The sequence below is a fragment of the Pelobates fuscus genome, chromosome 7 (genome assembly GCF_036172605.1).
Source record: "Pelobates fuscus isolate aPelFus1 chromosome 7, aPelFus1.pri, whole genome shotgun sequence".
NCBI classification, from domain to species: domain Eukaryota; kingdom Metazoa; phylum Chordata; class Amphibia; order Anura; family Pelobatidae; genus Pelobates; species Pelobates fuscus.
In genome coordinates, this window is record NC_086323.1 from 29,741,832 (window position 1) to 29,764,691 (window position 22,860).

At 41.7% G+C, this 22,860-nt stretch overlaps 1 protein-coding gene and 1 long non-coding RNA gene across 2 annotated transcripts in view; one reads left to right on the plus strand and one right to left on the minus strand.

Moving 5' to 3' along the window:
* Positions 1-119: 119 nt before the first annotated feature.
* On the minus strand, positions 120-17,991 carry LOC134568568 (uncharacterized). The gene is made up of 3 exons (XR_010084038.1): positions 17,915-17,991; positions 5,529-5,571; positions 120-247 (listed from the first exon to the last, which is right to left on the minus strand). It is a non-coding gene; the product is annotated as an uncharacterized LOC134568568 (long non-coding RNA).
* Positions 17,992-18,386: 395 nt separating this feature from the next.
* The window catches only part of EFCAB7 (EF-hand calcium binding domain 7), a 46,362-nt gene continuing 41,888 nt past the window's right edge, over positions 18,387-22,860 (plus strand). The window contains exon 1 of the mRNA XM_063427870.1: positions 18,387-18,474. The gene's annotated coding sequence lies outside the window, so the exon portion shown is untranslated. The remainder of the gene's footprint in view (positions 18,475-22,860) is intronic.

Sequence of the window (22,860 nt, forward strand, 5' to 3'; positions counted from 1 at the left end):
ATGCAGAACATCGGTAGAATGATGTAGCTCTTTAATAATAAGCTATAAGATGTTAAGTTTATTCCCTGCTGTATAGAATTCGGCTTTGAAGGCACACAGAAAAAATGGACTTGCCTTGTCTCTTATCTTGCTCAAGACCTTTTGCATTGAGTTTATTGGCCACAGGAGGAGTGCTTATTTTGCGTGTTCCCGTTGTTGGGGAATATAAATTATATTGGAGGAGTGTCCTTGCTGGCGAAGCTTCATTCTGTTGGAAAGTGAGAGAAAAATAATGTACATTAATTAATATAATAATACTGCAATTACCTGCACTGCTGATGAAGAGGAATAGTTTCCTATAGAGCACCACCACATTCTGTAGTGCTGTACAACAGGGTTACGAAAAAAGACAAACAAACAATGACTGCTGCACTAAATATAACATTCTTCAGACAGAGGGATATTAATTAAAGTAGTATTAAACAAAAACTTTTAATAAAAAAAAAAAATACTGCTAATTGCAACAACAAAAAAGCATATGTATTAAGCACATCTGCCTCAACTGTAAAAGAAAGAAAAGAAAAAAAAAGCTGAAAAAGGAAAAGAAAGGCAAAAAAACATGAGGGGGACCGGAGCTAAGCTGCCGAGCTGAGCGGATGTGAGCCAACAGAGCTGAGGCAACATCGGTCCCCACATTGTGTAAAAACACAGAAAAACAAGCTTGAAATCAATGCACAGTGTGCTAAACCGGTGTGTGAGCTGACAACCCGAGGGACACCTTACCCAACAATCGTTACTGACGGGAGCCAGCACAGCAGCATGCGGCCTACGGGCGTGGAAGCGGGTGAGAGGCGGCCGCTCTCCCCACTCCTTATCATCGGAGCGGATTTGTTACCCTCCCCGACTGATTCTCCCAGGCTTTGGAAAAGTTTCGGAAGCTTTTCTGACAAAGGATCCAGCGACGAGCTGTGAGAGCAGCACAAACACCTCAGCATGATCCCACTAGCATTACTATTTGGCTACTACCAGCTGGGCACGACACTGCCACAAAAACGATGGCTAAGAAGCAGAGGCGGACACCTTGGAAGGCAATAAAGAGCAGACAGCTCAGACCTGATACGACCCGTTACTTCCCTTGGCAACAGTCCAACCTGGGACAATCCCCCAAACACAACTCGTGTTGGAACTTGTGTCACCTTTCTTACCAGGGCAGCACCCACTGCATGGGAGGGATAGGCGGAATTTGCCAACTCCACTGCTGACCTGTGTAGCCTTGGCTCACCACATACCTGTAGACAGGGGTAATCACTCACGCTCAGTCCTCTGTCTCTATTAGACCCATACAGTGCATTGTCTAATTTAAGATATTAGTTTTCAATATCAAATGGTTCTGTTTACACATTTTGTTTTCGATGGGGGACACCAGTGGCATTATCCTCTTGTTACTATTCTAGTTGCAATACTCGTGGACACTATAAGCATGTTTTATAATACTGAAGCCCTGTCAGAGTAGCCAGAATGCTATTACGTGACTCCATAATGACATTTACTAGGGATCGACCGATATAGATTTTTAGAGCCGATACCGATAATCGGGTGAACTTTCAGGCCAAAAGCCGATATTCTGTACATTTACCATTTTGAAAAGAAAAAAAAAAACTATTTCTAAAGGTAAATGCACAAAATATACATGCCACGTGTAGTGGTTGCAATGTGTTTAGACAGGGGAGCTATGTGTGTTTGTGTAGTGTGTATATTAACGAATGCAGAGTGTGTGTTTGTGTAGTGAATGTAGTGTGTGTAAAGTGAATGCAGTGTGTGTATATACTACATGTAAAGTGTGTGTTTGTGCAGTGTGTGTATATAATGCTGTGTGCGTGTGTGTGTGTGTGTGTTTCTGTAGATATATAATTTGGGGGGGGGGGAGAGGGCATTTTTTTTTACATTTTTTTTTTTTTTAGTCCCCCCCTTCCCTGCTTGTTGCCTGGCCAGAGAGGGGGTCCAGTGGCATGGAAAGTACAGAGGGGGCCCGCAGCAAGTGCTTACTTATCTTCCCAGCAGCTCCCTTCAGCTCCCTGTGTAAATCTCGCGGCCTGTGTGCTGCGCGGAGCGTTGACATGGTAACCGGTGGCCGCTCTCACAGCCGCGGGACTCGCAAGATTTACACAGGGAGCTGCTTAGAAGGTAAGTAAAAGCTTGCTGCGGGCCCCCCCAGGACCGCCGGGCCCATTACTTGTATGTATTATCAGCAACATCGGTATCTCTATTTGCCGATACCGATACTGCTGAAAATAACGAATATCGTCCAGACCGATAATCGGTCGATCCCTTATGTTTACCATTCAGATTCTTGATTTTACTTATATAAATTGTGCAGTTACTTCATATACCAAGTCAAAGTTATACCTTGTCTGTCACTTGAATTGCTTGCTCATACTGTGTTGGTATTGCAAGTCTGTATGTAATCGCATGCACAGCAAAAATAAAGAATTATATTAAAAAAAAAAAAAAAAAAAAACAGATAAAAAACATTAAAAAATATATTAATGGGGCATGTATACTAAATGCTGCTAATTCCTTCCATGTAAAAATAGAAAAGGAAAGTGAATAGACAAAACTTTAGAATACCTTTAAAGAACACTATAGAATCAAGAATACAAACATGTGCCTGACCCCACTCTCTCCGGAGATTAAAGGTGATTTTACTCACCTGTTCTCCCTCGCAGTGGCTAGCCCTCAATTTTTTTTCAATGATTCTCTATTGCAGAATCTTAGGGACATAACAGTGAGCATCGTGCATACGCCCAAGATCTCCAAAGTTTCTCTATGAGGTATCACTCGAAAAGGTTTTGGCAGTGCCGAGGGAAAGTCGTTGCAGGAGAAAAGGCAAGTTATTTGTTTAATTGTAATGAGCTTTTTTAATTTTATACATGGGGAGGGAGGGGCGCACCTAATTGATAACTGTCATCAAGGCTGGAGTGTTAGGAATACAGATATGTAGTGTTCCTATAATGACGAACGATCACTTCTAAGGAAGATGCACACGGTTATTGTAAACGTCACCCATTAACTATGCTTACCAAAAATAGCACAACGTATTTGTAAAAATGGTAACATGGGCCCTTTCCCTGAGTTTGAATGTGTACGAGCACACAATTAATCATGGGAAAAGAATACCAATCATTCAACTTGCAACAGAGGTAAGTTAATTTCTACTCATTTGCCCTGTAGACCCAGTAAAAGCTTTAATAATATCAGGTAATAGGTGACAGTTTCTTTAAAATTCATGAATCCACTGAGCACCAAGAAACAAACAAAACAAAACCCTCCTGACGCTCTCTGCTAGCAGTGCTTTCTGAGAATTGAGTGAAAAAAAACAAAAGATCTTTATTTTCTCGCTATTTGCCTCCTCTTCTAACTACCAGTCGTTACAATTTCTTCACCTTCAGTACCTACTCTGCCACCCACCACTGGCACGAGAAGAGAATAAACAAGTGTATCAAGATCCATTTGGCACCGGGTAAGATACATTTGGCGGCCAGATTACGAAGTGACGGCATTCGCAAACATAACAGTAATACTTCAGTTTTATTTTTTATTGTAGTAATGGCGGGGTAATTTATAAATGCGGTGGTATTTTACGGCTTAATTACGACAGATTAGCAGTGGTAAACAATTATAGTCTACACATAAAAATGCCTATCTGCTTTTCATTTCCCGCTTGCATATTGTAATCTGTACAATGCAACATTATCATAATTCCATATTGTTCCCATGTAGTGGCCGATGACAAGACTGCGATTACAAAGCTCACAGCTGATAAATGACTCCCCTTCAAAGTCGAACACATTCTATTTAGAAAATGACTACAGGGCAGGCAAAAAATACACTTGTCTATTTCTTCATTACAAGTCCATCCTGTCGACAGGCCTTAAATCCAAAGCCAGTGTACTGCGGTAAATGTTCCCAGTCTAAGCAAGTTAACGGCTGCTGTATCCAGCTCCTAATACAATCTAGATTGATTATATAATTGCGGCAGGTGCAAATTTAAAGATCTTCAACATATCAATTATACCCCACATGCATCAGATTTTGAAAGGTGTCTAAGCAGAGTCTCATCGCCTCTTGTTCCAGCGAATTTGTTTTAATTCACGTGCTTTTAAATTTCTATTAATCTTTGCACAATTGTGTTTTATAAATACAAATAAGAATGATATTGTGGCGCAGCTGATGAATATTTAACCATTTCACTACATGCCTGCACAAAAGAAAATTCACACAAGAAAATAAATTAGGGTGGCACTCCAAGTACCCACACATGGTAAAAGAACATTTTAGAGAGTTGACATGTATTAATCGACATGTATTAACAACGCTATAATGTTCTATTACTTAAAGGGATTCTATAGTGGAAGGAACACAGGGCTGTATTCCTTTCACTATACTTCCATTGGTCCCTCCCGGCACTGTAAGGTTTAAAAAACCCTTTATTATTCACCTGATTCCAGCGCCGTTGTCCCTCTGCGCTGGGTCATCACTCCACCTTCTCCAATGGTCTATTGCGCCAATGCTTTTCTATGGGGATTTTACAGACACTGGATGTCCTCATCAGTTAGCAAGCAGGAAGTGTGCAGCATCAGTTAGCAAGCAGGAAGTGCCTCTAGTGGCTGTCTGATTGACAGCCACTAGAGGCAGTCTTAGTCTTGCAATGTAACCTCTGCAGTGTCTCTAATGATGCAATGATTTACATTGTAGGACTAAGGGGGACAGAGAGATTGCAACCAGACCACTTCAATGTTGAAGTGGTCTGGGTACCTACAGGGTCCCTTTAATTAGCTTATTCATCATCATTTAAAAAAATTAATTATTTATACATACATACATACACACACAGCTTTTTACTTACCTTTATTCCTGCGGCAAGCTCTGCTCAGCGAGGCTGCCCTGACTCAAATCCATAAAGGTTTATTTACTAAAACAAGAATTTAATGTCAACTTTAAATTCAAGGCCAAAGTAGCCAAAATGAAAGAAAAGCTGAATTAGGGAATTGTTTCTATCCTTAAAATTGAAATTCACGTAGATTTCTGCCTTTAGTGATTAATTCTGATAGACTGATATTACGTGACATTCAGCACCTTTTCAAAGAGACAATAAATCATAACTGCATTAAACTCTTGTACAAGCCTGCAATGATTTATTTTGCATTAGTTTGATATCATGCATATGTCAGCACGGAATCAATACAATGGGTAGTAGCCTTGTGTTTTTAAAATCTATATTTTTAGTGGAGCAATCCCTAAATGGCAAGATTGTCCAGGATGTGGTCAAGCGTGGGCACAGATTGCAGATATTTGTAGAAATGACATTACTAGAAGGCAACCTGTTTTTTTGGCCATTGGGTTTGTCAAGTTCTGGCATTCAGTTGGCTAAACTGAGACAACCTGGCACCTGGAAGTCTATTGGGAGCTGCCCATATCAAATAATTCACGCGGGAACTTGGGAATTCCTAAGTTCCAGCAACTTGATCCTCAGTAGCCAGAGTGTTTACCTTTTTGTTGTCAGTGGCATCCAACTGTAACGATCTTCGTACTCTGAAAACACAATTAGATGAAAGAATTAAATGTGAACGCATTCACTATATAAAAATGGCGCAATGTCTCCTTGGAAAAAACTTCACAAGCACAATCAGCAGATGTCTATACATTATTACTCCCTACTTCTCAGATTCCAACTCTACACCTCTACAGTCTTCTTTATCATTTTGCTTTCTCCCCCAACACAGAAGGGGGAGGAGGAGGAGGAGGAGGAAAAGGACTCTGATCTATGAAAGCTTATATTTTAAACTTCCACAATCTGTTGTGGATATACAGAATGCTCTTGAGACACTGCTTAAAGGAGAACTGTCACTGCAGCACCATTTTTCAATATACCGGTAATGATTCTTTTAGCAAGTTTTGAACAGAAAAAGATTATGTGTGAAATTAAGTAATTTTTTTTAGAAAATCTCCTACATACCTTTTAGTAAATGAAAACCTCAATATAGTAACTATGGTCTTCCCTGCACAGTGCAGGGACATCATCTTAAATAACGATCAAATTAAAGGGACAATGCAGAATCCTAAAACACATTAGTTTGCTGAAAGGCTTTGTGTGTGAAGAATTTATCCTTTTTTTATTTTATTTTACAAAATGTTGGCACTTTTATAAATGAAAGGGACACCAAAGTCACCAGAACAACTACAGGTTAAAGGATCACTATAGGGTTAGGAACACATATTACTGACCCTATAGTGTTAAAATCACTATCTAGCCCCCCTTAAATATGGTGAAAACACATTACCAGCAACGGTCGGATCCGCTGGCACTGGCTGACTTCATCAGAATTGAAGATCTCAGCCAATCCGACGCTTTTCCATGAATAAAAGCATTGGACTGGCTGAGATCGTCAAGGAGGCATGACAGGGCCAAACACCATGCTGACCATGATCAGTATTGAATTAATGCATCTCTATGGGGAAAGTTCAGTGTCTCCATGCAGAGGGTGGAGACACAGAATGTCAGTGCTGTGAACTGTGCAGCACTACCCCAGGAAACACCTCTAGTGGCCATCTGAGGAGTGGCCATTGGAGTCGTTCCTAGGCTGTAATGTAAACTGCAGCGACTGACTATACTCATCAGAACTAAAATAAGCTGTAGTTGTTCTGGTGACTGTAGTGTCACTTTAATGTAGTTGTCTTGTGAGTATAGTCAGCTCCTGCAGGCATTTTAATGTAAACACTGTCTTTCAGAGAAAGGGCAGTGTTTACATTACTGCCTAGGGACATCTCCAGTGGCAGTCACTCGGACAGCCACTAGAGGTTCTGCTGGGTTGTGCAGCACCGACGTTCAGCGTCTCCATGCTCTGCAGGTGCTGAACTTTCCCCGTAGAGATGCACTGAGTCAAGGCATCAATATAAGGAGATGCTGACAGGCGCAGCGTTTTTCAGTGAAATTCCAACCCAGTCATAATGAGTATTTTTTTTTTTTAATTCTTTATTTTTCGTTGTGCGGGTAGGTACATAACAGGTTCAGGACGCCACAACAGCGTATACAAAAGCTAACAAATACATGTTAGGTGATGGCATGATGTGTCGCACGTTTTAGATAATATTTCTCGTCAGTCACTAAGACTCCAGCGTTTAGAAGCAAAGCTTGAATGACACAAGGTGTATGTCTGGCTGGTGTGCCGCGGTGTCTAGGGTGTTAAAAACCGTGGTTATCTTGTATGGGTGTTCCGTCTCGTGTATGGTCTGTAACCTACATGCGGGGTGTTGATCCCAGTTAGTGGGATTCAACATAGTCTACGTGCAGGTCTGCGGGTCCGGGTTCCCCGCTATGAGGTCAGTAGGCCAATTATAATTAGCGGGTATCACGAGGGGTGGAATCTAGTGGGGCCATTCCAAAAATGTGAGTATGGCATAGTGTAGGCGGTCAGCGTGTAGGGTCCTATTGCCCTTGGTAGTGTGTAATTCTCGCGGGCTATGCGGGTATACGTGGCAATGGGCCCTTAGTCTCAGGTGTATTGCGCCTCTAATGTTTCCCACAGGTGTTGTTGTGGTATAGAGGCGGGGGGTTGTGAGCGATCGTGTTATGAACTAACGTCGTCTAGTCGAAGTGGTAGGCAGTAAAATGCTCGTTTGAACTTTGTGTTGCGGGTATCGGGAGTGAGTCGCTTGGGAGTCCCAGAGTGTTCAAGAGGTCAGCCACTTGTTGTAAGGTTTGTATCGAGTAGGTCACCTCTCCCCGCTGTATCTGTAGTATACGCGGTGACCTCCATCGGTAGATGATGTCTTGAGCTCTGAGTTGGCTAGTGAAGGGCTGCAAGGACTTCCTTCACAGCATGGTGTCTCCTGTAAGGTCCGCATAAAATGAAAGCTGCATGTTCTCAAAGACATGGGGGGGAAGTTCCCCTCAGCGCATTTTGTACCAGCGTTTTGTCTCTGAGGGAGTGGAAGCGTACCACCACATCCCTGGATGCTTGTTCCGGGGCCCCTTTTGGCTTTGGAATTCGAAACACCCCTCAAACGATATGCTTTTTGCTTGTTTGGGTTGCAAGACGGACTCCACCAGTCTTCTCATAAAGTGCAGGAGCTCCGTGGTAGGTATTTCTTCTGAAAGCCCGCGCACTTTTATATTAGTGCGGCGCCTGGCATCTTATGTTTGCGCAAAGCATTGCTCCAAAGTAGTTTGTTGCTTCCTTAAGGCTTGCACCTCTGCTTCTAGTATTTTAATTGACTTCGTGTGGGTTTCTGACGCCGTCTCCACGGTTGTCAGCCGTCCGACCATGCCTGAGAGGTCCGTCCGGATTGTGGCCATATCGGCCTGCAGTGTTTTTTGAAGGTCGGTGAGCATTTCTTTCAGCGTGTTCACCGTCACTGGCGCTGACTGCATGCTCTGTGAAGCCCGCAAGAGCTATAGTGAGTGCAAGGGGGTCAACTGCGCCTCTTCTTTGCAATATCTCCTCCGAGGAGTCAGAGTATCCGTCTGTGTCGGCGGCCATCTTGGATCCGCCGACTCCTTGCGCCCGACTGAGGTATTCCTCGATGTTCCTGCCTTCCGTGGGTTTATCTGCCCGGGATTTTTTTGTCTTTCGACCCATTGTGGGTGGAGGAGGTACCCTGCGTGTTTTTCCGGAAAAATTCCTGTAGGATTCCTCCGGTTTAAGCTTTTTTGTCCTGGAGCTCAGCTAGCGTGTGTCTGCCTGGCTCCGCCCCTCCATAACGAGTATTTTATAAAGATGATATCTTTGTGAAATACTAATTTTTATGGGGTTGATTTAACAAAGAAAGGAGAGCAGGTGTCTGACAGGGACAGTGTTATATTTAAAACAATTATCTACTTAGAACAGGGCTCGACAAATCCCGGCGCCAGGTCGCCATAGCGACTAAAAATTTCGCACTAGCATCTGGGATGTGCCAGCTCTCTAATTAGTGTGGTCGCGGCCATCACAGGGAATATTGCATGTGGCCGCCCGCGGGAGCATTATGGACGGCGTGCGAGGGAGCAGTACACTGCAGCTGCTCTCTGCTCCCTCGCGCTGTGTAATGATGCCAGGAGCTGGAATATGACGTAATTCCGGCCCCATCATCATTACCGAGCGCGAGGGAGCAGAGAGGAGCTACAGGCAGAATACTGCTCCTTCGCAGTGTGTGGGTTTCAATTTAAAAAAAAAAAAAAAAAATGTGTGTGAGAGAGCCTGTAAGTGTGTCTGTATGTGTGCGTGAGAGCCAGTAAGTGTGTCTGTGTGCGAGCCTGTCAGTGTCTGTATGTATGTGTGTGCAAGCCTATCAGAGTGTGTGTGTGTGTGTGTGAACGCTTGTGTGTGCATGCAAGCCTGATGTCAGTGTAAGAGAGAGAGTGTGTGTGTGTGTGTGTGTGTGTGTGTGTGTGTGTGTGTGTCTGTCAAGAGTTTGGGCGTGCAAGCCTGTTGTCAGCGTGAGTGTGTGCGTTTAGGTGCCTGCCCCCTCCGATAGTTTTTACTAACCTCCCCCCACATTTTCTCACACCATGCCAGTTTCCCCATGGCTGAGATTATCAATCTTTATGATCTCAGCATTGGGAGGATTTTGTGAATGCGCAGCAAATGTACCAACCCGCATCTCCTCATAGAGATGCATTAAATTAATGAATCTCTACGAGGAACATTCAGCACCTTCATGCAGAGCTTGGAGATACTGAACCTGGGTGCAGCAGCAGTGACCCAGGACTCTCTAGTGACCGTCCCAGTGACTGTCACTAGAGGTGTTGCTAAGCAGCAATGTAAATTCTGCCTTTTTGCAGAAAAGGCAGTGTTTACACTAAAATGCCTGCAGGGACAGGCTATAGACACCAGAACAACTACATCAAGCTGTAGTGGTTCTGGGGACTATAGTGTCCCTTTAAGAATTGCATTTTCTCGTTGAAAATGACTGGCTCCTAACTTTTTTAGCTGGTCCTAGATTCCAAACAAATTTGTCAAGCCCTAAGTTAGAAATCCGTTTCTTTACTTTTTTTCTTTTTAAAATAAAAACATATACAATATTAGAAAAGGATTATCATTCTTCACAGATATCAATTGAATAGTTCAAATAACAACAGTACTTTAACCCCTTAAGGACCAAACTTTTGGAATAAAAGGGAATCATGACATGACACACATGTCATGTGTCCTTAAGGGGTTAAAGTGACACACTAGGCCATAACTGGCCTACACATTGCAATGTTTGCTAAATCCGTACAAAGATTCTGAATGTAAAATGAGGGTGGAAAAACAAAACATTATGGTAACACCAGTAGAGGCTTAGAAAGGCAAGGAGAACCCACAGACATTTAGCACCATAACCACTACTAAAAGCTGCAATGGTTATGGTGTTTGGAGACTTTGCCTAAACCTGAGATACGCTGTTGATAAAGTTCTAATATAGTTAGCCTACCCACAATGCCCTTATTCTTTGAATACATAGCATGGTAAGTGGTGATGTCATTATGCAGAATGATGATGTAACCTGGGAGCCATGGGGCTCAACATGTGTCCCCCATCTCCTTCTTCTGTAAGTTTTCCCATGTTTATTTTACCGTCTTCGACTTCCTCCCTTTCTCTGCTCCATTGCACAATAATTTGTATTATTGTCTTATTTTAATAAATTATTTATTATAAATTCCTTCGACTCCAACATGCTGCCTAGTTTCTAATGAGCAGTGAATAAAGGAAAAAAAAAAAAAAAAAAAAAGAGTAAAATAATAACTAGCGGCAAATTGTTCTGTGACTTTGGAAAGCAGATGGATTGGTTGATAGTTGGAAAACAGTGAGCCTTATAAAACTATGCTATACCAAACAGAGCAAGAGACACGCCAAGCGCTCGTCGCCTCATGCCAAAATTTGTTCCTGAACTGGATGCCCAGCTGTTAATAGCAGAAGCTGGAAAAGGAGAGATGAATATTTATAATGCTTTCAATCTCACAGCTGTCATCCAAAGAGCAGACATTAGCATTTTATTACATGTTGACTAAATAACTACAGCAAGAGTGATCTTCCAAAGAAACAAACCATCTTCACACAGGAGCGCTGACAATACAGTACCGTACACAGAATGATAAAGACTGATACAAATTCTAAAACTGACAGCAATAAAGGCAACATATAGTTAACAATTGTAAAATATCACCTTGAACAGCTTGTCCAATTCTGCAGATATTTTTAAAAAGATGTACAGGGGTTTATAAAAAAAAACAAAACAGGAATTTGCAGACAGGCCAAAATAACCATGCTGAAATGGAGATTTTTTTTCAATTTGACTTTCTGGTCTATACTTTGGAAATCATAGATGGTTGCCAACGGGAATTTCAGTTTATTAATCAATACCATAGGAATTTGTGAATTGATGTGTGAGGGATATGCTAAATATGCTTAATCTGAATTAGTTAGTCTTTTACTCGTGAATTAAAAAAATTAAAGTGAAAAAAAAAAATAATGGGTAAATGACAATGGATTATTAATTATTCTTGAGGGGGGTTCCCAGAAACTCTTTATAAATTAGGCTGGACTGCACCATTACTCACTTTAACTAGGGGCACATCTCAGAAGTGTCCTTTTTTTTTCTTCACTATGCCATATACTGTGTGGATAAAACACATTGATACGTCCAAATTCCCATTTTTGTCATCCTAAATGTAAAACAAGTCTGGGTGATTCCGGTTTGATTTGTATATATAATTTTAAAGCCTTCTGGGATATGAAAATAGAGTGGTGCAGAATTATCCCCCGATCTGTCTCTAATGTTTGAACACCGCTTCCAGTCAATAGTATCTCAACAACACAGAGAGGGGTGCAGCAATTTAGCTCGGTAGAATGTTACTATAAGCCTGTACTTACGTTGGTCAATTATTGGTACATATAGGTAAGAGAATTACTTATGATGTTGAAGGCAGAAGTAGGCAAAAAAAAAAAGCCAAGAGGGACTACAAACATTGCCTCCTTGTACCATAACCATTACTACAGTAAGCTGTGATGGTGTTGTTGTATGTCACTTTAAATATCATTTGTATCATGTATTTATTATAACAAAATAAAATGGACTGTCTATTTAGTGTAATGTATTCATTATTACAAGTTCGAAAAGTTGCCTTTTTGAATGATGCATTACTGATCATCTACACTACATTAAATAATATATTATTCTATGTATAGATATATTAATAGGATAGTATAGAACGCAATAAAGTATGATAAAAGATAACTAAAAAAATGCTCAGTGGAAAATTTATTGCAGAGCAAATTTTGGTGCGTTGAAAGTGGTCAAGTGTAACGCGGCAAATCCTCAGACACAGAAAAGTGGTTTCAAACTGAGGGCATGCGTACAGAATGGGCCCATATGCGCCAACACATATTCCTACTTACTAGGGCGTTTGTACAGTTTTTTGACAACAGGAACACCAGGGGAAACTGCAACACCACGTCAGCCAATGGAAACAGGCCCCATTCATAGGAGACCAGGCGTTCGGTCTCTTACTCAAAGTGCTGTGTTTGAAGGATGAGAGGTGGGGACTGGCGATAAACTCATATCCCCTGCTCTCCTGCTACAGAGGGTGGCACATGTGAATGGTGGGGATGTGAGCCGCAGCCTGGCACTGAAAGAGATATGCTACTTGGGGAAGGTTGTGAATGTAAAATGGGGACTATGGACACATACAGGGCAGTGCGAGGAGGGAATTGACATAGGGAATAGGAGTAATGGAGAGAGCCAAGGAAAGGGTGATTGTGAAGAAGTTGGGGAATGACAAGTGGGTGGTGAATCAGAGGCAAAATTGGGGAAGATGAGAAAAGATAGAAGTGAATACGGTAAGGTGGGAGACATTATGATCAAATCACCACTTTAGCATACTTATTGTGAGTGCCTGTCTATATATAAATATATGTATATGCCTGTCTGTGCATGAGTGTGTTGGTATGTAACCGTGTCAAAAGGCATATCATGCAGGTGTAATGTTTGGGGAGGGAGTCGCCAAATTTTTTTTTGGGCTCAAGCCCCAGATATATTTTCACCCTTGCAATGCCCCTCGTTGACAGCATCACGTGGTTCGTAGTAAATTTACTCCACGCGACATCATATGGCAGTGCCCCATGGAAGAATTTACCTACCACCTGTCTAAAAAGTTTGTACACTCCTAATCTTTCGTTTATGGGCCAGGGCCCAGAAAGCATTGCCCTGACAGACCTGGGACGGTAGGAATGGTATCAGTTTAACTTATGTAACAATAAATACAACTGCTGCTGGGGATTAATTGTTCAATCTGGAATGTCTTGATGGACAGCACCATGGACCTGAATCTGTGAAGCCTTTCTCAACAGTGCAACTTCAAGATCTTTCAAAGTAAACAAACATATAAAATGCATTAAAAATTAGGGGTTTATTTTACGGCCAATGTTTCCGTCTAAATGACAGTGATATATAACCAAGGAAAAGTAGCTTAATTGGTGCAGAGTTGTATTATTATTATTATTATTAAACACATCTACTTGCAAAACTATCAGTCAACTATCAGTGACATAGCTAGTACCCACTTGCCTGAACAGCCCTAACTATTACTGGAAAACAAACAGCAGGTGGACGTTTGAACTCAATATGACATTATAGTCTGCCTTGATAATATATTACCTGTTGCCCAGATAATACACTATTATATTCATGTTTTCTATGTCATTTAATTTTCTTTTACCATTTCATACAATTGTGCATTGTTCTAAACCATTTGCATGGTCATACAATCAGTGTCCTGTAGGGGTCATGGTGGCACTCATAATGTCGACTTGTTATAAAGTTTAGTCACTACTTTGCCTTCCTTACATCACTTTTTATTACTATTTGGGTTATGTCTACACCCTTCAATCCATTTTATTTTAATCTGATACTGTTGATAAATTATAGTCTTCTAAAAGTAGTGATCTCCTTTTATTAGATGTGTAATAATCCTTGAACAAGATACTTAAACGTCCATCAACAGACAGTAACAGCCTCATTCAGTATATTAAACTTTCACTTATGCATTAACTTGAACAGCCGCCATCTTTATATCATATGCCATTAGCTTCGATACAGCCCGCACCTGTTTGTTTATGACAAATTACAAAAACTTAAGCAATTTCCCCATATCTTCATAGTCTCCAAAAACCACCAATAAGCTTATATAAGCCTTAACAGACGTTTATCATCACTCTGTTTCTTGAGATATCACTATAACTTTATATTGCCCAATGCATCTCTGGGGGAGAACGTTCAGCACCTTCATGCAGATCGCAGAGACGCTGTATGTAGGTAGAAGCTGACTGAGTGACTGCCACTAGAGGTGTTCATAAGCAGCAATGTCAACACTGCCTGCTCTCTGAAAAGGCAGTGTTACATTGAAAAGCCTGAAGGGACAGATTATAGACACCAGAACCACTACATTAAGCTGTAGTGGCAATGGTGACTATAGTGTCCCTTTAAGAATTGTCCGGTTAAAATGAAAGCCTTGTTAGATTAAAAAAAAAAAAAATCCTAACTTTTTTTTAGCAGGCACCTAGATTCAAAGCAAATTTGTCAAGCCCTATATTATACAGGTGATTGGACATCTGAAAAGTATAAGCATGCATATGGACTCAGTACTTTGTTTGGGCCCTTTTGCAGCAATTACTGCCTCTATACGCCGTGGCATGGAAGCTATCAGCCTGTGGCACTGCTGAGGTGTTATGGAAGACCAGGATGCTTCAATAGTGGCCTTCAGCTCTTCTGCATTGTTCTGTCTCATGTCTCTCATCTTTCTCTTGGCAATGCCCCATAGATTCTCTGTGGGGTTCAGGTCAGGCGAGTTTGCTGGCCAATCAAGCACAGTAATCCCACAGTCATTGAACCAGGCTTTGGTGCTTTTGGCAGTGTGGGCAGGTGCCAAGTCCTGCTAAAAAATGAAGTCAGCATCCCCATAAAGCTCGTCTGTGGAATGAAACATGAAGTGCTCCAAAATCTCCTGATAGACCCTGGACTTAATGAAGCACAGTGGACCAACACCAGCAGATTACATGGCTCCCCAAATTAACACAGACTGTGTAAACTTCACACTGGACTTCAAGCATCTTGCAGTGTGTGCCTTTCCATTCTTCCTCCAGACTCTGGGTCCTTGGTTTCCAAATGAGATGCAAAAGTTGCGCTCATCAGAAAAGAGGACTTTGGACCGCTAAGCAACAGACCAGGTAAGACGCTTCTGACGTTGTTTGTTGTTCAGGAACGGCTTGACAAGAGGAATGCGACATCTGAAGCCCATGTCCAGGATCAGTCTGTGTGTGGTGGCTCTTGATGCACTGACTCCAGCCTCAGTCCACTCCTTGTTAAAGTCCCCAACACATTTGAATGGCCTTTTTTTCTGACAATCCTCTCCAGGCTTTCCCTCCTTATGGAGGGTGTCAATTATGGTTTTCTGCATAACTGTCAGGTCAGCAGTCTTCCCCATGATTGTGATTCCTACTGAACCAGACCGAGAGACCATTTAAAGCAGGGCTGTCCATCCAACCTGTGCCCCCCCAGATGTTGCTGAACTACAACTCCCATGATTCAATGAAACAGATAGCCAGGAATCATGGGAGTTGTAGTTCAGCAACATCTGGGGGGCCGCAGGTTGGACAGCCCTGATTTAAAGGCTCAGAAACCCTTTGCAGATGTTATGGCTTACTTAGCTGATTAGAGTGGGACACACTGTGAGCCTAGAATATTGCACCTTTTCACAATATTCTAATTTACTGAGATTGTGAATTTGGGGTTTTCATGAGCTGTAAGCCATAATCATCGCACTTATGACAAATCACGGCTTGAACCATCTTGCTTTGCATGTAATGCGTCTATCTCATATATTAGTTTCCCCTTTTACGTTGCATTACTGAAATAAATTAACTTTTGCACGATATTCTAATTTTTTGAATATCACATACACATACATATATATACATATATATATATATATACACACATATATATAAATCCCATACAACCCCCTAAGAGAAAGTTTCCATTTATGGACTCCCCATAAACTAATATAACCCAAGAGCTGATAATATCAAAATTATACAACACCTCAGGGAAGCACAAGCTCCTCATGCATTCTACTGTTTAACAGTAATAAAATTGTCATACATATCATCCACAGGAAGCACAGTTTCTGCATACATTATTATCTTATAGCAGTGATGGCGAACCTTTTTGAGCCTGAGTGCCCAAACCGCAATACATGCCAACTTTTTCCCCCTCAAAGTGCCAGAATACTGAGGTTTAAGGTTACAAAAAAAACAACTCGTACAGTTATCCGAACTAATTAACATCTTTTGTTTTAAAAAAAGAACACAACAGAGAGTTCAATGATACAAATTTAAATAATGATATAAATAGATAAAATGAAGCTTATATTTATTAGTATCTCCAACAAATGCAATACATACACACACCAACACACACAGTCCGCTAAATACACGCACACACAGAATGTCGAGTACACACAGAATGTCGAGTACACACAGAATGTCGAGTACATACACACAAACACACAGAGACTGCTGAATACACACATACTGCTAGGGGTGCGGTTTGTGGAGGGGTAGGGGTGCGGTGTGTGGAATGGTAGGGGTGCGGTGTGTGGAATGGTAGGGGTGCGGTGTGTGGAATGGTAGGGGTGCGGTGTGTGGAATGGTAGGGGTGCGGTGTGTGGAATGGTAGGGGTGCGGTGTGTGGAATGGTAGGGGTGCAGTGTGTGGAGGGGTAGGGGTGCGGTGTGTGGAGGGGTAAGGGTGCGGTGTGTGGAGGGGTAGGGGTGCGGTGTGTGGAGGTGGTAGGGGTGCGGTGTGTGGAGGGGGGGTAGAAGTAAAGATACATAAAAAAAAAAAAAAAAGATTAATTCTTTATTCCCCCCCCCCCCCCCCCCTTCTTCTTCTTACCTTTGGTGAAGGAGGGGGGACACAGCTATCCCTGGTGGTCCGGTGGTGGTAAGTATGTGTCTGGGAAGCAAGTGGCTCTCCGGTCCTCCCGCGCAATGCTGTGTGGAGCGTTGCCATGGTAACACATGGCAACACTCCACACAGATTGCTTGTGGGAGGACAGGCGAGCTGCTTCCCAGATCCCTCCCCCTTCCTCCAAACATGGAAGCAGACTAGGCGCCTGCCGTTTTGGGGAGGCAGGTGTCTACTCTGCATTGTTGCCACAGAGAAGGCCCAGTGTGACACCTGTGGCACACGTGCCATAGGTTCGCCATCACGGTCTTATAGTATAAGACATTATAATAACAATGATTATATAACCAAAGGAGAGCATAGGCTATGCATACATCACTATGATACTGTAATATATTAATAATACCCAGGGTCAGTGTAGGTTATGCATGTATTATATTAATACGGTGTAAAAATGTATCCATCCATAATTTTTAATAATGTATAATACAATGATCATATAACGCCCAGAGAGGCCATGCTATGCATGTAGTATAAGACATTATAATAACAAACACCCAGGGAGGGGGCGTGTATTAAAATGACACGGTGTAGTTGGTAATAACATTATTATATAAGAATAAACACCCATGGAGAAGCCATGTATTATATTATATAATAATGTTATTACTAACTACACAGTATCATTTTAATGCATGGCCTCTCCCTGGGTGTTTGTTATTATATAATAATTTTATTACTAACTACAGACACCCAGGGAGAGGTCATGTATTATTATTGTATTATTTACATAGCGCCATCAGATTCCGTAGCGCTGTATAATGATACTGTGTAGTTAGTAATAACATTATTATATAATAACAAACACCCAGGGAGAGGCCATGCATTATAATGATACGGTGTTGTTGTTAGTAGTAGTAGTTATTGTATTAACAGGTTACTGTGACACTCACTGCTTGCTCATGCTGGCTGTCTGGGTATTTCCGGCTGGCTCTCTCTCCCTCTCTCTCTATATATATCATGCTTGGCGCGTGCGGCGCCCCCTGAAATCATTCCCTCGGAATCCGCGCCCTGACACGAAGGTTCCGGGGGTTACCATTCTCGCTGTTACACTGCCAGGAGCCTGAACTCACCTGAAATAAACAAACCTATATAAACAATGGGAAGACTGCCATGACCCGTGCCTCCATTTATAAACAGGCTTTTAATCCAGGAACCTGAATTCTGATAACACTGGCTGCCTGCGCCTAATGGTTGTTATTGTTATTGTTTACTGTATGGCTAATATCAAGTTAGCCGTGTTTGTGCTGTTTGCCATACAAAAACTCCATATAAACAGATACAGGAATGTTCAGAGCACCGTGGAGAAGCCATCGCCGCCATCTTTATTATGGGGAAGGTGACGTCACTTCCGGGTCCGAGCGCCCATGGCAACTGCTGCAGAGTCCTGGGAGACCGCGAGCTCGGGGCTGTGAGTGCTGAGTGCGACTACCTGAGATCCAACCGCAGACAGGTGAGAGCCACCAGCGACATCCCACCGATTCTACCGGGCTATTTACTAAATGGCGAACTGCTGGGTATTCAGAGGGAATTTCAAATTGAAGGCAAAACATTTTCAGGGAAACACAGCTGGCTTTGGGTAACTTTACCAGTCAAGGAGTCTGCTCTAATGTTTGAAAGTCACACCTTAGTAAATAACCATAATCGAGATTGGAATCCTGATTTAGAGTCTGCACTCTAAACTTGTCTTGGTCCAAGAGCTTGCAATCTGATGTTATCTGTAAACAATAGCTTATCTATCTGTTGGTGATCTAAATTCCCTTTAACCCCTTAAGGACACATGACATGTGTGACATGTCATGTGTCCCTTTTATTCCAGAAGTTTGGTCCTTAACCCCTTAAAGACCAAACTTCTGGAATAAAAGGGAATCATGACATGTCACACATGTCATGTGTCCTTAAGGGGTTAAGGGGTTAAAGGAAAATTTCAAGCACTAGAAGGGGGTGTCCAAACCCTGGCCCTCAAGATATTGCTTAACTACAACTCCCATGATTCTCTGGCTATCTATTTCATTCATAGAATCATGGGAGTTGTAGTTCAGCAACATCTGGAGTTTGGACACCTGACAACCTGGACTTAGTGCACGCAGAGAGTTAATGGCTGTCAGAAAGGCAGGGACACAGCGAACCTCAGGTAAGAAGTTAAATCAATAGCAAATGGTCTGACTACTTACTTTGTGGAGGATGGACACCAGGTAAGAAGTAAAAGTACATACATGGTGGTCCAGTGCACTTCTGGCACCATAACCTCTACAGTGTACTGTAGTGGTCATGGTACTTTGCGTGTTCCCTTAAAGGAAATGTAGATCACAGAATCAGATTGCAAGCTCTTGGTTACAGACAACATCACAACAAAATAACAGCAGATTGTAATCTTTTGGTTAGAGACAAGATCAGATTGCAAGCTTCTTGTGAAAGACAATACCCTTTAATTCAGACCTAGTCTATCCAAATTTGCAATTTGTGCTAGCTCTTCCCAAGAGCTTTCAATCAGATGTTTCTTTCATACAATAACTTGCAATCCGATGTGCCTAATAACCATATGTTTTCAGATTAGATAGACATTTTAAGTGACCAAACCACTACAGCTCTCTGTTCTGGTTAGGTTACCTAGACTTCTTTTCTGTCGTCCCCTGGTTTAAAGTTGAACCGTTTTAAGAATGATTTGGTATAAACCATGGGTCTCCCCAGGGCCAAATGACAGCTTCCATCTCAGCTGCATTCATAATGTGGAACTAATTCTTCAAGTGGGGGCTAGTTAGTCCAGCACTCTAAGCCAAAACTTGTCGTACAGGCTGAATGAAATTGGCGTCAATAATGCAGAAATGTTATTTTCCCTTTATCTATGCGATTGAATGGTGGTGCCCTTGCAGTGTCAGGAATACCCTTGTTTTATATCAAACCTGACACACCCCCAGGCGTGTAATTCATGGTTATTTTGCTTTTTATAGCTCTTGGACTCCACTTGGGATCAGGAATTAAGGTGTTGGACTCTAATGCTAATCTCACTAATGCTTGTTTACTGGTTGTCTTGCATAACATTTTATATAAAAGTGCTACTTTAAAAAAATTATTATTATTATAATGTTTTATTTATAAAGAGTCAACATATTCCACAGGAGTTTACATAGGTATAATTGATACAAATAAAAAGACTAAAGGTACAATACATCTGAGACAAGTCAACATTTGACAAATAAATACAGGAGGAATTAACATACTAGCTCAGGGGTAGGTAATATTCGGCACACCAGATGTTGTGGACCCTGTCTCCCATGATGCTTTGCCAACAATGTGTAGTCCACAACATATGGAGTGCCAAAGTTAGTTTGTGTCTCTGTAGCAGTGAAGGATAGCATACACTGCAGCTGCTGTTGGCCACATTTCCCATTCTGCCCAGCCAGCTGGTATAATTGGTTGCATTTAGCTGGCTAATTAACTGGTTTGCCAAAGGTTAGCAAGTTCTACCCCATAACCATTGCCTTTTCACCAGTGAGTACAATGTGTTTATCATCCCTATGGCACAGAACCAGTTAATGCACAGTCTGCCTCCATTTTTGTGGCACGCCCGACGCTTATTTGTAATGCTAGCAGCAGCCTGAGTGTGACATCTCGTCCCCATGGGGTCCTTTAATGGCTCTGTAATATGAAAGTGCCAGGCATGCGGCCTGTCTATTATAAATAGAATACTTCATCCATGATACAGCGCTATTATCTTTCTCTCCCAAGTGGAAAAAAACCCTTTAGAACTCCGGTAGGTGTTGGTGATTTAAACCCGGTGAGCAGCAATCCAATGAGTCCTGAAGGGGACCCTAAGTGGAGCTCTGTCTTACCGCCGAACACAAGCTATTCATTTCATTATACGGAAATAGATTTCTCTGAGTCAGTTTGCTAAAATAATGTTCAAGGCTGTTAGGCCAACAGAGTGAAAATGACTGTTTCACCACCCCAGTATTGGCAGGTACATCAAGTCAGAATTAACTCTTTGTGTGTCAGAACAACTGTTTGCACCCACCCCCAAAACCACAGCCATTTACAACAGACCTGTCACATCTGAGATGAGCATTTATGAACCCAGAGCATAAAAACAGTTGTCACCCTTGTTTTTGTTTGTTTGTTTGTTTTTATTGGGCTTATGCATACTCTGCAGTTGGAGCAATGATAAACCTATTATGCAAATCGTGGAACCAGTTTAGTTTTCACTCATTATTGATGGGGTGGGGGATCTGTCCAACAGACCTCCAACTGGACTCCCTGCCGTATGCATGGAGCAGGATGCCAGGGGAAGATACCAGACAATGTAACTCCGGACGTAGACCATTACTGCACAGTACCCACCTTTTTACTGCTGCCCCTCAAAATTGCCCCAAAATCAGGATCTGGAATACCAGCTGTCTACCCTTTATTATTAGAATCAAATCACAACTTCCAGGGCGTTCTTGATTTAGTAACCGTTTTAAAAACAGAATGCATACAATAGGTAACAGATACCATAGATATATTTTCTTTTGCCACTGTGCTTATTATTCTCTTTATTTTTACTAAACATAAATATTTGACAATATATATAAGCTCTTTGTACACAGTCATGGTGCATGGGGCAATGTTGTACCCTGCTTTACTTCTGTACAAATGTATACTTTATGCGTAACTTTTGAAGTGTGCTTTTGTTTACTACTCACGAGTATTGTTACATCGTGTAATGTCTGCCAAATTAAGAATTTTAAAAAAACAAACAAAAAACAGAATGCATAGGCAGCTTGTGACACAACCACAAATATCATGTATTTTATTTTTGCCTTTCAGGGAAAATATAAGATTGAAATTAGGAATATATACCTTTTTTTTTAAGTTTCTTTAATTGTTCATCCATTGCAGAAAATATTGTGATATTAGAGTTTAATGTCTGCTCTCTACAACTAAAGTCAAGATGTAATAGTTTAAAATAAATAAATTCTCATCTACATGATCGTGTAATGAAAATGCTGGGTTGTTTGGGAATGCCAGTTCCCAAGTGTCAGCAAAAAGTGATATGTTTGTATAAGGCTTTTCTGAAACCATGGGAATCTGTATGACACATATGAATATAATAATTCACAAACCGAGGATCCGGCACTCACACTTAGGAATCCAGGTGCTTATCAGGGCCAGGGTTGGCAAAACCCAGTTTAGTAGATAAAATGAATTAGTATTTATCTACATATGAATATAATAGGATAATTCAGAATGTGCATCGTCTCTGTAGAATGTCATAGACATAGATCCATCCAGATGTTGGTGTTATTCCTACCTCCTCTGTGTCTGTTTTATTGGGGTTTTGAATTCATGACTGGCATGTGAGCTCTGTTGATGTAGAGTCAGGGGTTTTGTAGAAGGTGGAGGGGGTTGTAGAAGTGGGACTAGGCAGGGTTTTTTGTAGAAGGGGCAGCTGTTTTGTGGAAGGGGGGCTTAGAAAGGTTTTTTTTTATTGCCTGCAACTGTTACAATAAAAAAGAAACATTAGAAAACATTTTTTAAAAATAGTTTTTTAAATAGTGGGTGTTTTTTTTTTTGTTTTTTACATTTGAATTCGGGGAGGGGTGCCAAAAGCTCTAGGTACGCCCTTGAGCCCATTACATTCTGTGCTTCTCCTGCACAGCTTCCTCACCGCCCGGTAGTGACCTGTCTGCCGGATTATGATGTCATCCCGGCATCATTCCTGGACGTGCGAGGGACCTGTGCGTGAAGATCAGAGGTCCCAGGCTCCAGCCCAGCAACAACCCCTGGCCACCAGGAAGAGGATCCACTCCAGCGCTCCCAGAGCAAGTTAGGGAGGCTGGGTAGACCTCTTTAGTATTAA